Raw genomic sequence first — 23,690 nt, 5'->3', positions numbered from 1 at the left:
AGTTAGATGGCTGGCTCCAGGTGTTTTTTTGGAGCTAGCAACAGGCTGACAAAGGACTTTCTTCGCCCAACTTTTACCCCTTAACCCTCCTGTCTGTGTGGATTATTTACTGCGGATAAATATTACCAAGATCTATTCCCAAAAGGGGAGAAGGGAATGGGAATCTATTTCTCATTCTGGGAGCTCTTTGAGGATACACCAATAACCAATAAAGGAGTAAACAGGACCCCACAGTAACGAATTACCAATGAACAGTGATCATTCCTTGGTACTGGACACTCACAGTCTTCTGCTTGAGCTCAGGCCTCCTTCAGATTGACTCTTTATCCCTTTTAACTAAAGTTTGTATTTTCTCATCCTTGACCATGTCAGAAAAGGAAGGAAACTTGAAAAAGTTTCTCATGATGGTTCCTGTCCTGAAATTCAACATTAAAGTCATGATAGCAGTAATAATAAGGAAAATATTAAACTAAAACTTTTTTAAGTCCAACTTCAGTTTTGAATTTTACATTTGATGGTTAAATAGTTTTATACATGCAACTGACTTTTTTCTTTTTCACAAAGTGATTTTTATGGTTTACTACATTATATTTTATACATACACATACTTTCATATAATTTATATATATAAATATATGATCAAATGCCATCATATCTGTTTACTATTTGCGATGTTATTTTCTATTGTTACATTCTTTTGAAATAACGATTTTTACATGATAGCCAAGATTAAACTAAAGTCAGAGAAAGTAGTATTTCAACAGGATAGAATGAGAAAATGTAAGAATTTTATAAAACATTAATATATAAATATTTTAACCTAAATATAATGTACATTTTTGTGGCACTTTTGTTAAATTATTGACTTTCTATTTTAAAATACTTTATTTTAAAATTAGACTTTCATATTAAAATAAATCAATAAAGCATTGGTTGGGGCCAGAGTGGTGGCACAAGCTGTAGGGCATTTGCCTTGCTACCCTCTAGCTTAGGAAGGACCACGGTTTCCAGGAAGGACCCTGGCATCCCAAATGGTACTCCCAAGCTGGAAGCGATTTCTGAGTACACAGTCAAAGTAATCCCTGAGCGTCACCAGGTGTGGCCCAAAAAACAAAAAAACAAACAAACAAACAAAAGCTTTTGTAACTTTCTTCACTTTTTGAGAGAAATTCAGACTCTTTAGCTCCAATGTTTATTGTTTTTCCAATTATGGTCATCTATATGTCTTCTTCACAGATCTGACAGGAACTTATATTCCAGTAGCATTTCAGTGGTTCACACATGCTTCACAGATAATTTAGAATCACTTTAGCCAGGTTTAACTTATTCTAGGAATTGTGTTCTCTAAGAACTATAGTTTGCCATTTCTCTCCCCAGTTCTCACAGCAATGAAACCACCTTACTCCTTGACTATCTTTTGAAATTTCTTTATCGTTCAACTAAGTGGAATGCGAGTAAATCTAGCAGCTTGCAAACCAAGAAAACTTCAAGTTCACTATAAAGATGAGTTCACGATCAAGGAGCAAGGAACAAGGTTGAATGTTAGAGACTATCAGACTGAGAAAACTGGCTTTAGGAGTAGTGATGAGACAAGAAGCTCTTTCACCAGAGGTAGCACTTGACAATAAATTTCTTGGAGCCATTCTGCTAAGACTGTGCTGCACATAAGACATTGAAAAGCCTTCGGTTTCTTCAAGTCTGTGCATAAGCAAGCTACATAGGAAGCCAAAGCACTATCATGATGTGGAACTTGAGTTTTTAGAAGTGCATGTTATTGGTGGTGGGAATGTTGCACTAGTGAAGGGGGGTGTTCTTTACTTGACTGAAGCCCAACTACAATCATATTTGTAATCAAGGTGTTTAAATAAATATATTGATAAAAAAAACCTGAGAGAAAATTAAAAAAGAGAAGTCCATGTCATAGATCAATTATACACACACAATTTGTTTCCATCAGCAGAATCTACACAAAATCTCTAAGTTGTTCATTTTATTAAATACTAAATGTTCCCCCTACGTAATGTATAAGTTGGAAATATTAGGTTGCTTCTGGAATCTCACCATTCTCTCCAATCCTTGCCTAATGCTTAGAGATTTCAGTCTTTGACCAAATGGAGCTAAATTCAGCTCACAAGATTCAGCAGGGGAGGGCAGGGATCCTGATACAATTCTAGAACATATTAGTACATGCTGGAGAAAAATACAAAGCATACTACAGAACCAGATTTACACATGCTTGACACACTTCTTTTCGGTTGTTCCAATTTTGTTCAATTTTTTATTGTAATCCACTTAGGTTAATCTTAACATTTGCAAATGTAATAAACATCAAATAGAAACCCAATTAATTGAGTAATAAATCAATTTTTTTTGGTTTTTTTTAGTCCACACCCGGTGACACTCAGAGGTTACTCTTGGCTATGACTCAGAAATTACTCCTGGCCTAGGGGACCATATGGGACTCCAGGGGATCGAACTGCAGTTTGTCCTAAGCTAGCACTGGCAAGGCTAGTGCTAAGGCTACTGCTCTGCACCACCAGCCCCTTAAATCAATTTTTTTTTTTTGGTTTTTGGGCCACACCCGGCAGTGCTCAGGGGTCACTCCTGGCTGTCTGCTCAGAAATAGCTCCTGGCAGGCATGCGGGACCATATGGGACACCGGGATTCGAACCAACCATCTTTGGTCCTGGATCGGCTGCTTGCAAGGCAAATACCGCTGTGCTATCTCTCTAGGCCCTTAAATCAATATTTTTAAAGAAAAAAATTATCTAAGCTCAGAAAGTGCTGCTGTGTTTTTATCTGACAGCAGAGGCCCAAATAGAAATTTCCACCAAAAGTTTACCAGAAAAAAAATTAAGAGCTTTTGTTGAAATGAGACGGAAGAGAATACATTTATTTCTAGTACTGTTGTACTCTGTGAAATAAAAAGTGCTATACACAAAGACAGAGAGAAATAAATAATATGGCCAAAAGTGTATTAAAACTATCCACTTCAACAAAATCAGGGATTTGAACCTAAAATCCCAATTTGATATGATTATATCAGGGGTGCTAGAGGAAGCCTCGTTTATTTTATTGTCAAGTGTCTTCTGTAAGGATGTGTCCTAAAAGGAGAAAATTTTCCTTTTGCTACACATAGAGCTCTAGTGGAGATCTGTGGAGTGGTTTACAAAAATTAAATACAATAGTAGCTCCCTCTTTTCATTCCCTAAGTAGTCCTCACCCGCCTACAGAATTTTAAACTGTAATATGTTTGGAATTACTGGATGGAGAGCACAGAAGAGAAGTCCAAATTTTGTGATCCCTATCAAAGACAAACTGTTTAAGCAAACACTTGGCTCATGTTTCTGGCCACTTGCTCTAGCTCCCTCATAGAAATTCTACTATGCTTCCCTCAAAGGCGCCAAGAGTATTTGATAAGTAGTTCTCTAGTGATCATTTTAAAATCCGCAAGCTTAAACATTAGATGTTATTAGGCCTTGGTAACACTGTCACCAGACCCAAATTGAATTGCAGAGTCTAGAAGTGGGACAGAGGGAGAATCACAGCATGAATCTGTGTATTTAGTGCAATGCTGCTGTTCTCTGCTCCCTACGTTGTAGATTCACTATGCTGTAAAAAATCCAAGCCATTGTAGTTCTTTCAACGAACCTTATCAATACTTAGTAATATCTAAAACAAATACTTAGACTTCTATTCATTTATCTATAACTGAACTATATTTTGGTCATGCCCTATGGTGATCAAGACTTCTTTCTAACTGTGTTCATGGAACATTTCTGGCATTGTTGGAATGAAACCTGACATATGTAATACCAGGGATTGAACTGGGATTGGCAGAATGCGAGGCAAGCACTATAACCTCTAAGATCACTCTAGTCTTATAATCTACATTATTATTGACAGGAGCAACAGCCACTACTTATCTTGTTATGCCCATGCAATATATAACCTGTGTGTTAAGATCAATAAACACCTAAATCAGTTTTGTTTAGTGAAATTAAAGTCTCAAAACATTTTCAAATTCTTGAAATATACTACCTCATCATGTAATTCCTTAAGTAATTTTAAGAGTATAGAAATACATGTGTGTTGAACATTTTAAGATTTTCTGATATAGTCTACAACTTGAATAGGTATTAAAGTATAAAATTGACTTGAGAGTTTACAGTTAATAGTCTCAAAAAATTTAATTGTTCATCAAATACAGTTGTTTCAACAATTCTAAGATTATTTAAAACTATAGTACTGAAATTACCAAAATATAATTGATTGGCATAGTGTTGATGATTATGCTAAAACTCCCACATGACAATAATTCAAAGTAAACATTAATTTTAAAGTAATTTTAATTAGATCCAAATTTCATCATCACTATGCATTCCCATAAAAATTGCCTGTCACAAAATGTGTTAATCCACCTAAGAATGATCCCATATTTCAAAAAGAGCTTTCTTTTTCTGACCACTGCCAAGTTGGGAATACTTTTTAAAAGTCTTTTATATTATTTTATATTTATTTTTTCACATAATTACAAGGTTGTGCTTTTCACTGTCTGATTCCCCTTATTTCCCCAGTCTCAAACTCTCTTTTCCAGATCACTCACAGAAATAAAGTTACCCAAAAGATTTGTGGTAGCCCTTCCTTTTCAACTGTCCACATGTTCTCTTTTACCCATTATTTTAATCGCAGAGGACAAAAAGTAAGATGCCATATTGTTCATGAGTGCTTCTTTCCTCACCTTGTAATCATGATAAATATATCAATGTGAGGGGTATAGAGAAATAGGTCATTTTGGGAAAGGCAGGGTAAGAGTTGGAAGTAACGGAATGTCGTAAGCACTGGGTGTTTTTCAGTGCAATTGTCAGCTCATCAGTTATACTTCTTAGATTCCTTGTCTTTAAAATTGAAATGAAAATTGTATTTGCTACTGCACCACTGTGGGGATTAAATGAAAAGCTGCATTGGGAGCACCTAGCTCACCATCACCAAGTTTGCAACAGTAGCCAAGAAGATGTCAGTACTGTGGTTGTGGATGGCTTATGATATTTTGGTTGTTGAGCGCTATTTCATCTCCTATTCATCCTCCCTTGCACTATACTCTTCTCCCTTCTCTTCCATTTTACTCTCCTTCTTAACTGTCTTAGTGTAATTTCTTACTAACTTTTCATGCTCCCCTCCTTTTGACTGGGTTTAAGTGGCACACAGAAATTACTACATGTCTACCTTTTTCAGTAAAAGGAACATTGTTTATTCAGTTACACACACCTACCCTTAATATACCCCTCTCTAAATCCTTATCTATGGGCATATAAAGCCCTAAGAAGCAGTGAAATAACACTTCTCTCAGTTACCTATAGAGAATTGCTTCTTCTAGGATCCCTTACTATTATAAATCAGTAAATGCATCAACCAATATGAAAATTGCATACATAATTTACAGCAAGTGATCCATTGTTCTAAATATGTAATATTTCTGAATATTACTGTGTGTGTGGCCCAAAACAACAAAGAAATGGCCAGTTTAGTGTGGACTCCCTGTGGATCCCTTTCATAGCTACTTAGATTAACCAGTCTCTCCTATCACCTAGCTTTTCTAGCTGCTCTTGTTTCTTTGGTCACATAATTTTAACTCATTCCCTTCTCACTTTATGGCTCAGAAATGCAGAAATGAACTATGGTGAGTGTTGCAACTGTGACACATTAGCACCAACAGGCTGTAGGAACATGTCCTCACCTCTCACCAGCAATTGGAATGTAGATTCTCTTTGCTTTAGTTTGCTATAATCTTTATTAAGTGAAATACTGTATTAGTTCTAAGATTTTCCCAAGGAACTGTCTTCTAATGGGAAAACTTTAACAAAAAATATGTGTCGCATGCCAGATAGCTAACCTCACTCTCATAAATATTTATATTTTAGGCAGAGTTGATACATCATTTGTAAGATGGATGTGTTCCTTTGAATTTTCAACAAGAAAATGCCTCATGAGGTGAGTCCCTTTCTACCACTAATGGGCACAAAAACTTTCGTCATTTGCTCAATACTGAAGAGGTTGGGGGGTGGGGCGAAAGTTGAGATTGGAAAATAAAACAAAATCCCTAAACGTTCTACGAAGTAGCAACCTCCGAATACTGTCTTCAATTTCATCTTCTTCATTTTTATGATAGAAACATAGAATGGATGTTATAAAAAGACATTTAGATGAATCTCAAGATGATTTTTTTGTGAAGTGTGTAACTTGCATAGATCAGATAGAAGAGTACATACTAATATTCAAGGTGTGAAATTTTCAGCCTATTTTGGCTACTTACTAAAAGTGCACATTCCATAGAGCTGTTGAGTCAGAAAATTAAATATAGGAATGGCAGGATGATGTGGGGGTAGAAGGGTGAGTCTGAAGCACATTAAAGTTTTGAGAAGCCATGAGGCAATGTCACATAGGCATTAAGAACCATGAGTTGCAATCTTACCTCCAATACTATTATATGTCCTTGGTGCAAAACTCCTCCATACCTATTTTTTTCAATAAGTAGAGGCTATTACTTAACTTACAGTATTTCTAAATTGATAAAAACCTATACTGTTTATTTTTTCTTCTTTTTACATGTTATGTAATGTTTTTCACAATCAAAAGAGTCCAATCAGCTTTGATAAAATTGAATCATGAAACTAGTTATATAAAAATCAATATGTGCTCATTCATCAAAGCTTTTTAGAGTAACTGATGTGGAGGACACTTTGTTCATTATTGGAAATCCCTTGCATCTCTCTTTTTATTCTATCTGCTATGGTAGAGACCATTTATGAGCAGATGGTCCACATCATTGTTTGCCTACAAGAGTGTCCTCAGCTCCAAGACTTACCATGAAAGTTGAGGTGGGTGCTTCTCAATGCTTTATTCTCATGTGATGGGAAATGAAGAAGTTTTAGTTTTCATGAAACCACTCTTAACAATGGGAGAAATCTGTCAAGTGCTTAACTCCTGTCTGCCAGACCAATAATTTGAGAGAGGTCTTTTAAAGGACCCTTCTTTTGATAATGTGTCAGCACTGAAAGATGTAATTAGGTTTGATTTCTATTTCTTTCCTGTTGTAATATTAACCCGTCATAGTTTTCTGTCCCCTGGGCTTAAAAACAAATTAAGTCATCAGCTTCCAAATTCTGGAGGTAGGAAGGAAGCATGATATGAGAATAAACTCCAAGGCCGGAGCGGTGGCTCAGGCAGTAAGGCATTTGCCTTGCACACGCTAACCTAGGACAGAGTGTAGATTGATCCCCCAATGTCCCATATGGTAACCCAAGCCAGGAGCGATTTCTGAGCACATAGCCAGGAGTAACCCTGAGTGTCACTGGGTTTGGCTCAAAAAACAAAAAACAAAACAAAACAAAAGAATAAACTTCAGCTAGAAATATGACATCAAGCTGTATTAAATGTTTGCCCATTGATTTTAAAGAAGAATGGGGAGGATACATATAGTAAGATCTGCACACACTCATAACTAAATATAAAATTTATTAAAATTTTATTTTAACTTACATGGAAATTTTTCTGTGTAATAACTATAACAACAAGTATTCAGAGGTATATTAAACAAAGTAAATTTTCTGTTTCATATGGTTTATAGAATTTCTGATAATAATACATTTAAAATACTGTTAATTCTTTAAAATATATACATCTATAAGTTTTCAATTATTAGTTATAATTTTAAATAAATGAAATATATAATGTTTCTCCTTTGTTTGATGAATCTATTCCACATAGGATTTGACTTCCTCTCTAGATTGCATGTATATCCAAATCCCAAATCTGTTCTTACCAGACATGCCTTTCATCTTGCCTTGGACCACTATTCCTTCTCTAACTTCACATCATTCTATCCTGGTGAATGTTAGTGACAGATTCATGTTGTCAGTGTAAAAATTTGTCATAAAGGTGAGGCTCAAATCAACAGTCTGTGAAATTCTGAAATCTCAAGGCAAACTCACAAAACTAGAGTCAATTTAGAGGCAGTAGAGTTGGATCCTTTTAAAATTTTATTAGAGAATTCATCTCTCTCTTTGCCTCCTAGAGTTGACCTGAATTTCTTGTTTTATACTCTCTCCTTCTCATTCATTGAGCATTTTTCTTCTAGTCTTACTCTGCAGATTGTTCACACTCCAAGCTCCACCTCTCCTATTTTTCTATTCCCTTGGTTCACATCTAAAGTGAAGTACCCTTTATTGGTTTTCTCAGGAACCCAGTAACTACATATTCTGCCCAATTAGAATATATGTGATCTACGGTAAAAATAAGAATATAGTTTAATAATTAAAAGCAAGAAAAGAATAAATGAAAATCTACTAAGAAAATTCTACTCAGTTACTTCTGTGGTGAGACAGGTAAAAAATTATAAGCATAGATAATCTACCTCTGAGCCCAGCTAAAATAGGTGGACCCTCATCTGTTCTCAACTCATAACAGTCAACTGTGATATTAAATATGTTAGGAGATAAGTCCTGTGCACTTCTTATCCCTTGCTCCCATACGTTTTCTATATACATGCCAAATATCTATTTGAAAAAGCTTAAGTCTTTTCCTTGGTCCTTGGTTCCAAAATATCTAGTTCAACCTGTCCTATTTCATCATTCTAAATCATTAGAGAATTTCACTTCTAGACTGTACACAAACCCTTTAAACAATGCCATAGCTAGATAGACTACTTTATAAGGAACCATTACATTGCTTATGTGAAAGTTAGCAAAATCTAAAGAGAGACTTTATGAAACTGATATCTGAGACCTGAAACTTAACCAAAATGCAGCTACTGGCAAACCCTTATACTACTTCTGATTGGGTTTGGTGAATGCTAGTGTGAATCTTTTTAATTGTAGGACTATTAAAGCATGAAGAGAAAAACAGACTGTAAAAAATAGCTAAACTATATAGAAATATGCACCAGAAAAATTAAAATCATAGCAGACAATTCATAAAATAACACTAAAGACTGTGGAAAAGCCTTGTCAAAATCAGGCTGCCAGACTTTGAACACCGATACCTTCTTTAGCTGCAGTTGACTTCCTCATTTACTCTGTTTTCTCATCTATAAAATATGAATGACACATTTTTCTTTAAGTTTATTGAGAATCAAACAAGATAAACTGCACAAACAAAATTATTTAATACCTGAATAAGATTTAATCAATAAGGATTTATGCCTTTTATTTTTGTTGTTGTGTGTATCTTGGAACACTACTTTATACAATAGTGTTCCAAGTTTATCACTGGTTCTGTGTTCATGGATCATTTCTGGATGTGGTTGAGTAGGTCATATGTAGTGCCAGGGACCTAACTTGGGTTGGCTATGTGTAAAGCAAGTGTCTTATCTCTGTGTTATATGTCTGTTTTCTACCATTTGTATTCTTTCTATCACAATTCTCAGGTGATATTGGTTCACGCTCACATGAAGGTAAAATGAATAAACCTTTCTTCTGTGACTTTCTTCTGTGACTACTGCTTTCATATCTAAAGATGCAGTCCAGGTTGTCTCTTTTTCTTAGAGGGTGGACTGAAGAGTTAACTCCTGCAAACTTAGTCCTTTATGTTCCTTTCCAAAAGATCATTGACTTATCAGAGTGATAAGCCAGTGTTGATTTGTCACATTTAATACATTGAACTAAAACAATGTTTGCTCAAGAAATTGGTTGGGTTTTTCCTTTAATTTTTATGAAGACATCCTGGTTTGCAAAGTTGTTCATAATAGAGTTTTTTCAGGTGCACAATGTTATAACACCATTCTCACCACCTGTTTGGTAGATTTTTAAATGACAAGATTCAATATTCATCTGGAAATTGATATTTTCTGGCTAAATTTTGCTGCTATTTTTGGAATGTATCTCTTTTTCATAGTCATTGGATTATAGAAAAGGATTATATAAAAGATGCATCTGAAAGTTGATTCTAGGTCTAGGTGTAGTATTTAAAGAAAAAAATAAAGAATTGGGGGCGGTAGGGCATTTATCTTGCATGAAGCACATTCGAATCCCGGCATCCTATGTGGTTCCCGGTGCCTGCCAGGAGCACTTTCTGAGAGCAGAACCAGGAGTAGCCCCTGAGCGCCACTGGGTGTGACCCAAAATCAAAAACAAAACAAAACAAAACAAAAGGAATTGAATGGGTATTAGAAATAATGAGAGTCAACAATCAAAAGCTAGCCTACTTGGATTATTATATCAAAATCTCGTCTTGCCTTACTAACCATAGAAACTTAAGTCTGGGAATTTTGAGTGTTGGGAAGTCTGTGATCAAATCCCCAGTATATTTTGTGTCTGCTTCTAATTCTCAGGCAATGATTTTCTCTCTGTGTTCTCACATAGTACAGAAGAGTAGGGATTTTTATAAAATCTCTTTTATTTTTTGTTTATGTTTTTATTTTAATTTGGCCAGACCTGGTGTTTCTTGGCTCTGCACTCAGAAATTACTCCTGGTAGGCTAAAGAAACTATGTGAAATGCCAGGGATGAAACCTGGCTTAGCTGTGTGCCAGGCAAATGCTCTACCTGCTGTGCTATCACTTCAGCCCCTAAGATCTTTTTATAGGGGCAATAATTTTAAGAGTTCTGTCCTCATGACCTAATTATCCCCTTCCACAAAGACCCACCTACAATATTGGCATAGATCAACAGAATTACAATATTAAAATTTGGAGAAACAATGATTGCCCACAGCAAATTTTATACTAGACTTCACAAATCCCTCTTTACAGTGTCTAGAAAAAAATAAAATAAAGAAAAAAAACACAATAAATGCTTATCACTTTTAAACTCCCACAAAAATTAGACTTGATCATTATACCTATCAAAATTGGTACAAGGGCTTAAGAATAGGACGATTTTTAAATAAATCAAACTCCTCAAACATCTCACTTAGCTGTCATTAATTGTAGAGAGTAAATACGGATGCAGAAAAGTCAGGTAATTCATGACAAATGGTCACTATGTTTCTAAAATTGTCTAAGTCTCTTATTTCAGGTTATTTCTTCTCACATGGAGCCTTCCTATACTTAAACTATTTGTCTTAAAAGTAACTATTTATCGAGTGTTTGGATAGAATTTAAAAGCTCAGCTACACATGTATAGCATGACAAACTACCTATCCTCACTTTGCCATTTCGTTCCAATGTTTTTATCTTCCTATTTCTGGATTAGACGGTGGTAACTGTTATTTTTTATTTAATGATCTATTCATAATAGATTTGTTTCAGCAATCAATGCTATTGTGTGGAGCTGTCATTTGTGATGGACAGTCACTGATGCCCCTTTATCTGTCTACACCAAATGACTTTCTAAATAATTTCAATTATTTCAAAAATAATGAAAGATGCTACCTAAACATATAGTTATTTTTTGAGAGTCATCCTAAATTAAACGATGTCTTCTCAATATGACAACTGCTACTCATAGTCCTCAAAGATAGAATGATTTGGGGCTGATGTTTTGTATTCCTAACCATCATTTATGCAGGACACAATTATATGTCCTATGGTGGGAATGCTTATGAAACAGAACAAAGCAAGCATTTTCCTTTGGGGGATTCCAATGTAAATGTGCACAAGGACACAGGAGACAAAGACAGTGATAAAACATGATGCAACAAGAGCAATGTCAAGAACAGTGGAGTAGTCGAAATGCTTTGTAGAATAGATTGTTTTTAAGGAGGTTGGTGAAACAAGAAGAAAGGTAAGTGTGTTTGCTGTACATAATAGAGACTACTGTAATTCTGGGAGAGAGAAAGAAAACATATAAATGGGAGGAAACTTTATTTCTCTTCTAAAATTAAGAAGAATCTTTCATTTGCCTGAAATTTTCCATCTCCCCTAGCTTGAGAGAGGAGCTTGATTATCAGATACATTAATGCTACATAAAAATAAACAAACAATGTTGAAGGGGGGAAAAAGATGAACTAAGGGATCAATAATCTGAACACTGGAATTCAACAAATCTGAGGTCAAATTTTTGTCTTGCAAAAATTTGTGCAAAAAATGAAAATTTCAGTTTGCAGGTTTTTCTTATTATTATTTCAGGTCCATAAAACGTTGGTGCCAGATGTATTTTGGAATTTGGAATCATTCAGAATTTACACGAGTAACATGATATGTACACCACATATAACATACCACCCTGACAGAGTTTGAGATAATAAGACACAGACATAATTTTATGGCAAAATATTCAGAGCAAGGGGAATCCAAAATGATTCTCAGTTGCCTTTTGTCATTTCAATCTGAGCTATTGTGCCAAATAAATTTGTATTGGATTTTCATTACTTGGCTAGTCAACCCATAGTTCCCTGTGCTAAAGATGGAAGCTGAGCACATGAAGGGTGGGTAAAGACAGTGAAATCTTGAAGACTGCCTATTCAGCGCAGTCAAAAGCTTAGCTAAATCACAGCTCTTCATGCTGTGTGCGGTCATTCATCAAATCAGGTGTATCTTTCACTGTCATTCCTTTTCTGTCTACACTACCAGCACTGTACTCCAAACTGCCAATTTCTCATATTCATCTCATAAATATCACATAACTATTGTAACACTAATCAAACATTTTCACCCTGAGAATCTCTAGCCCCATAAATTGTTTTCCATTCTAAAACCCAAGTAGCAACCCTAAATGCAGTTTGGATCATTTCATACTTTAGGAGAAATTTTTGAATTAATTCCCTTATTTGCAGGCCATTAAACCAAGTCCTCAGCTAGATTAACAGATCCAGATTTCTTTCTGGTAACTTTGACCTTCACCCACAGCATTTTACTCCCAATTTCTTTTTTGTTTGTTTGTTTGTTTTGCATTTATTTTTATTTGTTTTGGGGCCACACCCGTTGCCGCTCAGGTTACTCCTGGCTATGTGCTCAGAAATCTTTCCTGGCTTGGGGGACCATATGGGATGTCGGGGGATCAAACCTCAGTCCATCCTAGGTTAGAGAGCATAAGACAAGTGCCCTACTGCTTGCGCCACTGCTCTGGTCCCTCTTTCTAAATTTTTAAGAAGACATAGAAATATGAGGCAGAACAAAACGTTCTATGTTCTAAGGTTCTATGAAAGAGGTATAGCCCCTATCTAGATTATACAAATAAAATATAATAGAGTCTTCTAAAAAGCATTTAATTTTAGTTGCTTCTGTAAGTACTTTGTAGCTATAATCAAGAAGACTAGTAAAAGTAAAATGGCTTTGTAATGTTTACAGGACAAGTAAAGTAGAAATTCATAATCGGGGAGATAAGAAAGCAGGAAGAGTGCTTTACTTGCATGCTTTACCTAGATTGGATCCCTGGCTCTCCACAACATCCTCTGAGTCTGGTAGGAGTAAGCCCTGAGTGCAGAACCAGGAGTAAACCCTGAGCACTGCTTTGAGTGACCTATCCCAAAGAAGGGAAGAAAGAACAAAATGAAGGAAGAAAGAAAGAAAAAGAGAGAAAGAAAGAAAGAAAGAAAGAAAGAGAAAGAAAGAAAGAAAGAAAGAAAGAAAGAAAGAAAGAAAGAAAGAAAGAAAGAAAGAAAGAAAGAAAGAAAGAAAGAAAGAAAGAAAGAAAGAAAGAAAGAAAGAGAAAGAAAGAAAGAAAGAAAGAAAGAAAGAAAGAAAGAAAGAAAGAAAGAAAGAAAGAAAGAAAGAAAGAAAGAAAGAAAGAAAGAAAGAAAGAAAAGAAAGAAAGAAAAGAAAGAAGAAAGAACAAAAGAAACAGAAACAAAGAAAGAAAAACAGAAATATATAGTTGTATATAGGTATGAATATATAAATAAATATATATCAGACCTACCTTTTAAAATAGTCTTTGGTAAATACTTTTTTGAATATTTTCTCTGTTACCATACTATAGTGAAAATAATGTACGTTTCATATCTGATAATAAAAGACAAGCAATTACACATTACTATTTGCTATAGATCTATAATCAAGTTTTCTACATTAAGGATCTTTAAATGATAAGAATCTCATATCTTCAGATAAATATGTCTGACAGTTATCCAGAGAGATGTACTCTACAGGAGAGATAAAAATGGGAAAATCTCAGAAAACAGTGATGGCAAAGCAAGATATATTCCTTAATTTCTTAGTGGCAATATTGAATAGAACATATAGATAACTCTGAAATAAAAGCTTGAGCTATTGAAATGATTAAGAAAGATAGTTCTGAATTTAGTATTATGAAAATAATTTTTTAATGTTTAATGGTGAATATATCACAGGCTTTCCTCCAGAGCACTTTGTGGTTTGAGTTCTGGCACTAAGATCAATTACTTTCTCAGTGATTCAAAGTCATGGTTTTCTCATTGTAAACTAAGGTTAATAGCACTGTTGTCAGAATTAAGTGAGATCATCTAAGATCCTGTCAGTAACTAATTGATAAAATCCTTGATTCCCACATTTTCTGGAAATTCACTTATTGATATTTTGGGGAAACTTCTTGACAAAATAAATTCTAACATTGTAAATTTAGTTTCATTCCAAGACACTGTGATTACAAAGGTCAAATGACCATGATATTTTTTTCTCATTGGGACATTGTAGAGAAGCATTTTTCTTTATTTTTTTCATTTAAACACATTGAAACACATAAATTTAAATAATTTTTATCATAATTGAGTATCAGTGTTGCAATATACCCCACCCTTTATCCATGAACATTTGCGCCCACCAATGTCCCCTGGTTTCCCAACCACCATGTATTGTGTTTTTGTGTTCCTTGATTATATTCCTAGGACTGTTATTGCTTGAACATATGGAAACTCATTGTTTTCTAAAATGTCTGGACCAGTCTCTATTCCCCCCAGCAGTAAATTAGAGTCCCTTTCTCCCCATATCTGCACCAGCACTCGTTGTTATTGCTCTTTGTGATGTGTGCCAGTCTCTGTGGTATGAAATATTGATATAATATTGATATGAGCATTGATGCTTTAATGCACCCCCCCCCATGGTTAGTTATATAGAGCATTTTTTTTCATGTGCCTTTTCGGCATCGGTATTTTCTTTGAGAAAATGTCTGTTCATTTTATCTCCCCATTTTTGGATGGGTTTAGATCATTTTTTCTTGCTGACTTCTACTAGTGAGAGAGAACACTTTATTTTATGTATATATATAAACTTTATTTTATTTGTTTATTTATTATTATTTTATATATATATAAACTTTATTTAAGCACCATGCTTAAAATCATGATTGTAGTTGGGTTTCAGTCATAAACAGAACAACCCCCTTCACCAGTGCAACATTCCCACCACCAATGCCTCCCCATCTCCCTCATCCCACACCCCTTCCTGTATTTGAGACAGGCATTCTACTTCTCTCACTTATTGAGACTGCCATGATAGTTGTTAGTGTAGTTATTTCCCTAAAGACACTCTACTCTTTGTGGTGAACTTCATATTGTGAGCTCCGGCCCTTGCTTCTATTGTCTCTGGAGATTATTACAATAATGTCTTTAATTTTCTTTAAGTCCATAGATGAGTGGAACTATTCTGTGTCTATCTCTCTCCCTCTGACTTATTTCACTAAGCATAATAGATTCCATGTCTATCCATGTATAGGAAAACTTCATAACTTCATCTATTATTTTTAATTAATACCTTTAAACACTTTGATTACAAATATGATTGTACTTGGGTTTTAGTCATGTAAAGGAAACCCCCCCTTCCCCAGTGCAATATTGGGACATTGGTGATGGGAATGTTGAGAGAGAACACTTTCACTGACCACTATTCTCACAGTTAAATTATAACGGTCTAACTCCCTCGTCCCAGTGATCTATTCAGAGGTGAGCAATTAAGTTCAAGCAGGTCAATGAGAAAACTGATCAAATTTGTGGATATTGAGCCAGTATAACATAATTGAGTTTTTTTCCCTAGAAACTAAAATAACACAATATAAAACTAAAGCTAAAGGAGGAGAAACTAAAAATGCCATGACTCAGCCATTGGGGATATCTTCGGAGTGAAGCTGTGGAGTAGAATTAGAACAAGGAAAGGTTAAGAAATTGCCACTGGCAGCCACAGAGCTGAAAAAGCCTATGAGAAACTGTGCTTCATGTAAAAATTATTTCTTGGTGACTGATAAATGAACTAAGACTATCAACAAGACTTTCTACACTTAAGGATTGTGAGTACACCAAAGTGCAAATTAAGCAATGTGTTCATTCCATATCTGTATAATCTAACAAATGAAGCTTCCAACAGATTTCAGCACTCAACTTAAGAAATATGAGAAAATCATTGAACCTAAAATATGGTACAAAGGAAAGGTGCTTGCCTTTCATGTTTATCATTATTATTCATCTCCATTAGGAATCCAGAAGTGGTGTCTAAGGCACAGAGCCAGGAATAAGCCCTTAGCAATGCCAAGAGTGATTTTTGAACATAGCTAGAACCCTGATAACTTCCGGGTGTGGCTCAAAATCCCATTTATCTCTCTTTGTGTGTCTCTTTATGTGTATGCCTCTCTCTCTCTCTCTCTCTCTCTCTCTCTCTCTCTCTCTCTGTGTGTGTGTGTGTCTCTCTCTTTATCTATCTATCATCTATCTATCTGTCAGATGTCTGCTGTTGTCTGTCTAATATGTTACCCCAGGTGAATATCATCATATTATAAACCATATAAGACATAGTAATTATTCAAGTAATCATCTAAAATTAAAATGGCTGATTTTATAGGTAAACCAAAGACTTTCCTATTTTATATCATTATTAATTTCTTTGTTTTGTTTTGTGGCCATTCCCAGTTGTGCTCTTTTTTCCTGGCTCTGTCCTTGGGATCACTTCTGTGGATTAGGGGTACCAAGTGAAGTTCCAGGAATCAAATTTTAGATCACTATGTGTAAGACCAGTACCATACATGTTGTACTATTGCTATGGCTCTTAATATATATTTTTTGGTTTTTGGGCCACACCCTGTAACGCTCAGGGGTTACTCCTGGCTATGCGCTCAGAAGTCGCTCCTGGCTTGGGGGATCATATGGGACATCAGGGGATCGAAACGCGGTCTGTCCTAGGCTAGCGCTGGCAAGGCAGACACCTTACTTTTAGCACCACCACGCCGGTCCCAGCTCTTAATATTTTAATAGGAGATTTATACCTAATAAACCATATGCAACTTAATCTACACACATGGAAAATATCAGGTCATAAGAAATATATTTGTAAACATAACAAATGTAGTGAGTTTGGTAGCATGTTCTTTAATGCTATTTAATTTAGAAATAAAATACAACCTATTTAGGTAATAATACAATAAAATAATCCTGTGTTGTGTACCTAGAATTAAAGGCAAAGCACATAATATTGTAAAAGGTTAATTACATCAATATATAGCTTTAACTGGAAGGGAGTACACTTACTAAAGTGAAACACCTAGGGAGTTTGCATGGGGAGAAAAAGATTCTATATATTCTTAGTTGCTGAGTTTCATTATACTCCTTGACTATAATAGTAACCACAGTAATATTAAGTGGCACTTAAATTATAATTTTCAAATGCAACATTATAGTGTTTTGTATTTATGCAGTCCTTAAAATGAACAGAGAAGTTTGACCTCATGAAACATTCAAAAAGAAACTAAGAGTAGGCTGGATACACGTGCTTTTCATTCGCTCACATTTTAAAAGGTCTAGGTGCCCAAAGTCATACTATAGTCCACACTAGAGCCAAGCCCAGACTTGGATAACTTGGTGGTTTACATATTCTTTTTGTAAACAGGTGACCCTTGTGTTGTGTTATTTTGTATGGAACCACTGTTCTTATATATGGAACTTCTGTGTTTGCACAGAAGAAACAAGGATGAATAAATTAAAAGAATAAAAAATTATCCTTAAATTGTGATGCTTCGTTTGCAGCAGTCAAACTCAAATATAGTCACAGTTACATTAATTATTTTAGCTTATCTCTCATTATCTTTTAGTTTGAAGTTTGAAAACTACATTTGAGAATGTGACGTTATTTGTTCGTGACAAATTCATCGTCAAAAAAATCAGCCTTTGTATTCTAATTTTGGTTTTAAAAACTAATTTCGGGCCTGAGAGATAGTACAGAGTGTAGAATGCATATTTGTCATGCATTCAAGCCACAGTAGGTTTGATGCTCATTACCCTGTGCTGTCTTTTGAACCTTACCTGAGTACAGAGAAAAGAAGAAGTCCTGAGCATCAGCAAATGTGGCCCCAAAACAAAACAAACGAAAAAGCTCTACCACTATTAAATCACTCAAGAAGCTGATTAAAACACTCATTCAAGGGTAGGAATTGCTATACCAGAAATTTATCTTTCATGTCATTCTTATAAGATTTCAGTGGAAACACAAATATTAGTCACCTATAAATATAGCCATGGACTGGGATTAGAAAGACCATGGAAACAAAAGTCATCCTCAAAGTTACATTCATAATTATGCAGCAATGTCTCAGTCTCACTAGAATTTCCACCAGCTCACCTTTGCCTTTTAATGCATTGTATTTGAATCATAAAGCTCCCATTCACTAATTTTCAACAGTGGAAAAATAACTCCACTTAACAGTTTTGTTTTGAGTGTTGAAGCTGATACAATAGGTGAAGTTCTGAGTACAAGAGCACATAAAAATAAAATGATATAAACAGTAATCTTAAAAAGAGCTTTATCTATTTATCTGTTTGAAAGGGAGAGAGAGAAAGGGAGAGATAGAGGGGAGAGAGGGGGGAGAAAGAGAGAGGAAGAGAGAGAGAGAAACTAATGCTTAAAGGATCCAATGAATCTACAGGAGTATTCAATCCAATATCCTGCGAAGTTCTTTTTCTTCTACTTCCCTACGTCCTGGTGATGGCTCCTTTCTAGAAATTGCTTTCTGCTCTCTTTAATATCCCAACAATAACTTTTTTCAATATGGAAAGAAAACAAAGGGCATTTAGATTTAAAAAAGGGGGGGAGTATTTATTTGGTGCTAGCTAAAACAAGGGAGTTAACTACCATCACTTGCTTGAAGACAGACCCACAAGGAAGGCAGATATTTAAGAACATTTATGGTGAGGACGAAGGAAAACTTTTGTACATTTCTATATGTACTGATTGCAAACTGTTGGTGGGAATAGTCTAGTCAAAAGAGAATTCAATGTGATTGGTTAGAAGTGCATAAATGACTTTATGTATTTGTGCTAAATTTGAAGCAGGGTAAGAGATGCTATTAGATTTTAGTGAGTTCTGTCTACTTGGGGACAGATTAGCATTGGGATATTGTTGGAGTTTTGGGATTTTGCTAGAGAGAGTGACTTGACTCTTGCATGTTTAACTTGGAGAGAGAAAGCAGGTTTATATTTTTTATTTATTTATTTATTTATTTTTGGTTTTTGAGTTACACCGGTGACTCTCAGGGGTTACTCCTGACTATGCGCTCAAAAATCGCTTCTGGAGTGGAGGACCATATATGCAATGCCGGGATATCAAACCGTGGTCCATCCCAGGATAGCAGGCACAGGCAGACTTACCGCTTGTACCATTGCTCTGGCCCCAAGGTTTCTTTATTAATAGTGGGCAGGTTTCCTGAGCAGATTATTAGAGAATATAAATCAGAGTTCTGTTTTCATGTGTAATTTGACTATCATTCATTTGTATTTTCAGTTTTTGAAAGACCGTTATGAACTTTTACTTCACAGGAATACATGCATTCTTCTTTACCTTACATATCAGCCAGTCCCCAGATTCATTTTCAGCTTCTATACTAGTAGAATTATTTCAAAGCAATAGTTTCTAAAATAAAGTTTACAACTCTTAACTTCTTGACTAAAATCAATATAATATTCTGACACACAATTTGTCTTATATCATGTCAAACTGTTTTGAGGCCATGTAGCTTAGAGAGAAATTTCTCTAGAGTGGGATCATCAATCTGGGTAAGTACAATTTGGAGCACACACTATACTCTCAACAAAAGATTCCACACCTATGTGTTTTGGGTGGGAGATTTAACTCCCAACAGGGCAAGTAGGGTTCCCAGTGTGGCTTTTGTGTAGTTGGGAGGAGAAAGATGGCAGTCCAGAGAAAGGAGTTTATGCTTTCCATCTCTACCCACATCAGTCACTTGACAAAGTGCCTGGGAGGTTTAGAACTGATGAAGTCTGCTTTGAGAACCTACTCAGTACAGACCTTATGTATTGTCAGTCCCATAGGGAGTCATAAAATTGCACCTGAGTCCCACTTGCTCTGTCAGTTTTGGAAATTACTCCAGAGAGTCATAGAACTCGGAGTAATTAATTACTCTCTGTAGGAAATGAAAGTCAGTCCTAAACTATACACAAGCTTTTCGGGTAGATTTGATGTCTTTTCTCACAAAAGGTCTTTATTTGGTAAATGAGGAGGGGAGAGACTAAAACCTATGTTCAAGAGAGAACATAGACTTCTCCAGGATGGAAAATACCTGAGTAGCTTTTTGTATAAGACTATGTAAGAATAATTTCTGTAATTACCTGGGTATAGAATTATTTATATAAGTACCTGTAGGATTTTATCAGCATTTTCCAAAAGAAAAGCATTGAACTTCTGGTGGGCCATTCTTGAGTTCTTATCCAGCTTCTGTAAATATTCTCCTGGTCCTCCCCTCTGAGGGGTCTATCCATGCCCCAAGTCTGAAATCTGTATCAGAAAGTCTTTCTGGCTCTTTAGATGAGTCTTTCTTTCAATGAACTTCATATTTGGGGGCTGGTTTAGATTACACACAGTGTGTTTCCCATGCCATAAACCTCTTTCCTTCACCCCACATTTTCTGCTAGTAACACATTTGTAAGGAAAATAATAGAGCTTATAACTTGGGTCATGATAACCATATGATTCTAAACAAGTAAAGAACTTAGCATGTGTCCTTCCTCTTCCCTGTCATTTTAACCAACGTTCATATAAACCAACATTTATTTTACTGTTTAGAGTACCACCCTTTCCTCCATCCTTTTTATTGTATGTCACACATTTGTCTTAATTTCAAAGACTTTAGTAAAGTATAAATGTTTCAAAATACATATAGAATTAATTAATAAATGGAGATGTCTTTTGCTATATTCATCTTAAGTGAAATCAAATAAGTTAATGGCTTGAACAGGCATCAAACTTGTCTCCATACTTGAGGAGAAATGACTGTCCATGGACATAGAGATTGGCACAGCTACCCATGAAAATAATTAAACACTAACTATCTTTTAAAGAGAAACATGTTTTTCTGTCCAGAAGGGGTTTGGGAAAGGTTAAAATAAACCCAATAAAAGCCACAGAAGTCTCTTCTATTTGACAGATTCTTGATTGGCTTTTCTGAGGCCTTCTCTGTGTATCCACAGGGAAAAAAAAAAATGGACAGAATACTTACTGCTCCGGGCATGATTTGAACTAACATCAGGCAGCACTTTGAAAGCATCTGAGTTTTAGGAAATTCACACTGACCTTTGACTTCCTCTTCCTCACAAACAGATCAATGTCTCCCTGCCCCTTTTTTCCCCACCAACACACCTGTGAACAACAGATGGGAGACAATATCTCTAATGTGTGGCATTCAACACACCCCCACCTTTACCTCCCCACTCCCCTTTCTTTGGCTTGTTTGTGTCTTGGAGGCTGAGATGGAAGGGGACTGGTAAGGGCAGCATATCATCATGGAGGGCAAAACTAATTTGTAGGTCAAAGGTCATTACTTAATGTGACACAAAGGAGACATTTTAATTTGGAGGAATTAGGCTCTTTCTATTTTGTTTGAAAGGCTCTCCCTGGCGAAAGGACTTTGGCTCTCAGAGTTTTAAAAGCAAGCTGTTGAGACTATGGGCCTCTATCTTTCAAAAGCAGCTTTCCAAGGTTCAGGGATCAGCTTATGGCTCAGATGCAACCCAAACACCATGGTTTCCCCTGGGGACCTGATGAGTCATCCCTGAAGAAAGTCACAAAAACTTGGTGCTTAGTGGCCTGAAAAACCTGAGTCCCTTCTAATGGAGTATGTGCTCATAAAAAGATGTTTAACCTGCATGGGAGACGCCCTATTGTTTTGACCTTCACGACAATTGGGTGTAAAACTTTGAGTAAACACCTTCCTGACACCTATTACAGAGACTCGGTGGGAGGCGCAGCCATTAATCAGAACAGCTGCGGGAGGTGAGGGCTGCTGATGGAGCCCTGGAAAGATGACTTGGTCCCCTGCAGTTCTCTCTCTCTTTCTTCAAATTAAAACTCAAGGAAATTGAGAAGGGAAGAAACTCCATTTGGTTTTTGCCTGCTTCCTCTAAGAAGGGGCAGTTTCAACCTGCCCGTGCTAGGAGGCAGGTGTGGGATGCTACTGCTGTGTGTGTTTTAGCTTCTCATCTGGTGATGAGGAAGCAGAGCCCAGAGGTTCAATTTCTGGTGTTAGGGTCAAGGTCAGGACCCCTCTAAAGGTGCCAGCTTTTTCACCTCAGCAGATGGTCAGAGAGGGGAGACCCCACACAGAGTGCCTTAGGAAAAGGTCCAGCCAGAGCATAGTCTGGGAATTATGTGTTGAGGGGGCCTGAGTTGCAATGCAATGCTTTGGTGTCTTTCTTTAGTAAGGTCAAATTTGAGACTGCACAAAGCAAATATGGAACCCAATTTGGACTCAGATCTTATGTTTGAATTTTAGTTCTGCTCTTGCAGAAGGATTTCCCCACTGTGCATCGTTCCCTCACCTGTTTTTTGGCCTTTTTCCTACTAATAAAGAGAAGTTCCCTTATTTGCAAAGGTCAGAGTTGGAAATATTATAACAGAATTTGAAAGTGACTACCACGTGGCCACTCTTTTCTTGTTCTGGGCCATTCAGGAAGTATTGACATACTTACGGTTAAGATAAATACATTTAATAACACGCACTAGGGATGAAAACAGTCTTTTCACAATTCTCAAGTGAAGGGAAAATCATAAGTACTTAATTTTGGTAAGTAGAGAAGTGAGTGCTGTTAGCTCCAAACTCCAGATCTGACCCATAAAGAGCTGGGAGAGTCAGTAATGCAAAAGCAGGGGATTTTATTACCAGCATGTTGGGGCCACACCTCTCCGAAATAGCGATCTTGAGGCAGGCTTACAAAGCACTTTATAGGGCTGCTGGGGCTTCAAGCTAGGGGTAAAATTATAGATTCTTAGTACTTGCTGCAGCAGCCAGGTTTAAACACTTTAGCTAAAGTAGTAGAGGAGGGGACTTGGGTGCCCTGATCTTACATAAGGTTTCTTGCCTGTAGATTCCCCCAGATGTTGTTAGTTTATCTAACTGTCCTGGTAAGTGCCCTTGAAGTTTCTGGAACTGCCTGTTCTGAGCTCTGCCACATACTGATGCCTGTCGGGGTGGTTACAAAAGTGAACCAGGTGTTTGCTTCAGCAGTACATATACTAAAATTGGAACTATTAGATTAGCATAGCCCCTGCTCAAGGATGACACACAAATTTGAAGTGTTCCTTTTTTATTTTTGTAAAAAAATAAGAAAGAAGCAGTTAATTTTAAACTTACATTCCCTTCTAATAGTGCATACCAAAAATTAAGTGAGGTAGTATCATCCAGAGAATAACAAAATTTAAATCCATAGTGTTGGAAATCATCTATCTGTCAGCCAAAAATTTGTCCAGTAGATATTCTCAAATGAGATGAAAACCAAGCCATGAATGATCATGGGTACACCAGCCCATACAGCAGAAAACGGATCATCTTGAGAGGAGAATTTAGGCCAAAT

The 23,690-nt window shown here is 36.1% G+C and overlaps 1 pseudogene; it reads left to right on the top strand.

Annotated features, from left to right (window-relative positions):
- Positions 1–23,330: 23,330 nt before the first annotated feature.
- LOC126025296 (uncharacterized) lies at positions 23,331–23,427 on the top strand (annotated as a pseudogene).
- The last annotated feature ends 263 nt before the right edge of the window (positions 23,428–23,690 follow it).

This window comes from Suncus etruscus, chromosome 12, assembly GCF_024139225.1.
Source record: "Suncus etruscus isolate mSunEtr1 chromosome 12, mSunEtr1.pri.cur, whole genome shotgun sequence".
Lineage (NCBI taxonomy): Eukaryota > Metazoa > Chordata > Mammalia > Eulipotyphla > Soricidae > Suncus > Suncus etruscus.
The sequence above is the reverse complement of the archived record's forward strand: the minus strand, read 5'-3'. Positions and strand labels throughout refer to the sequence as shown.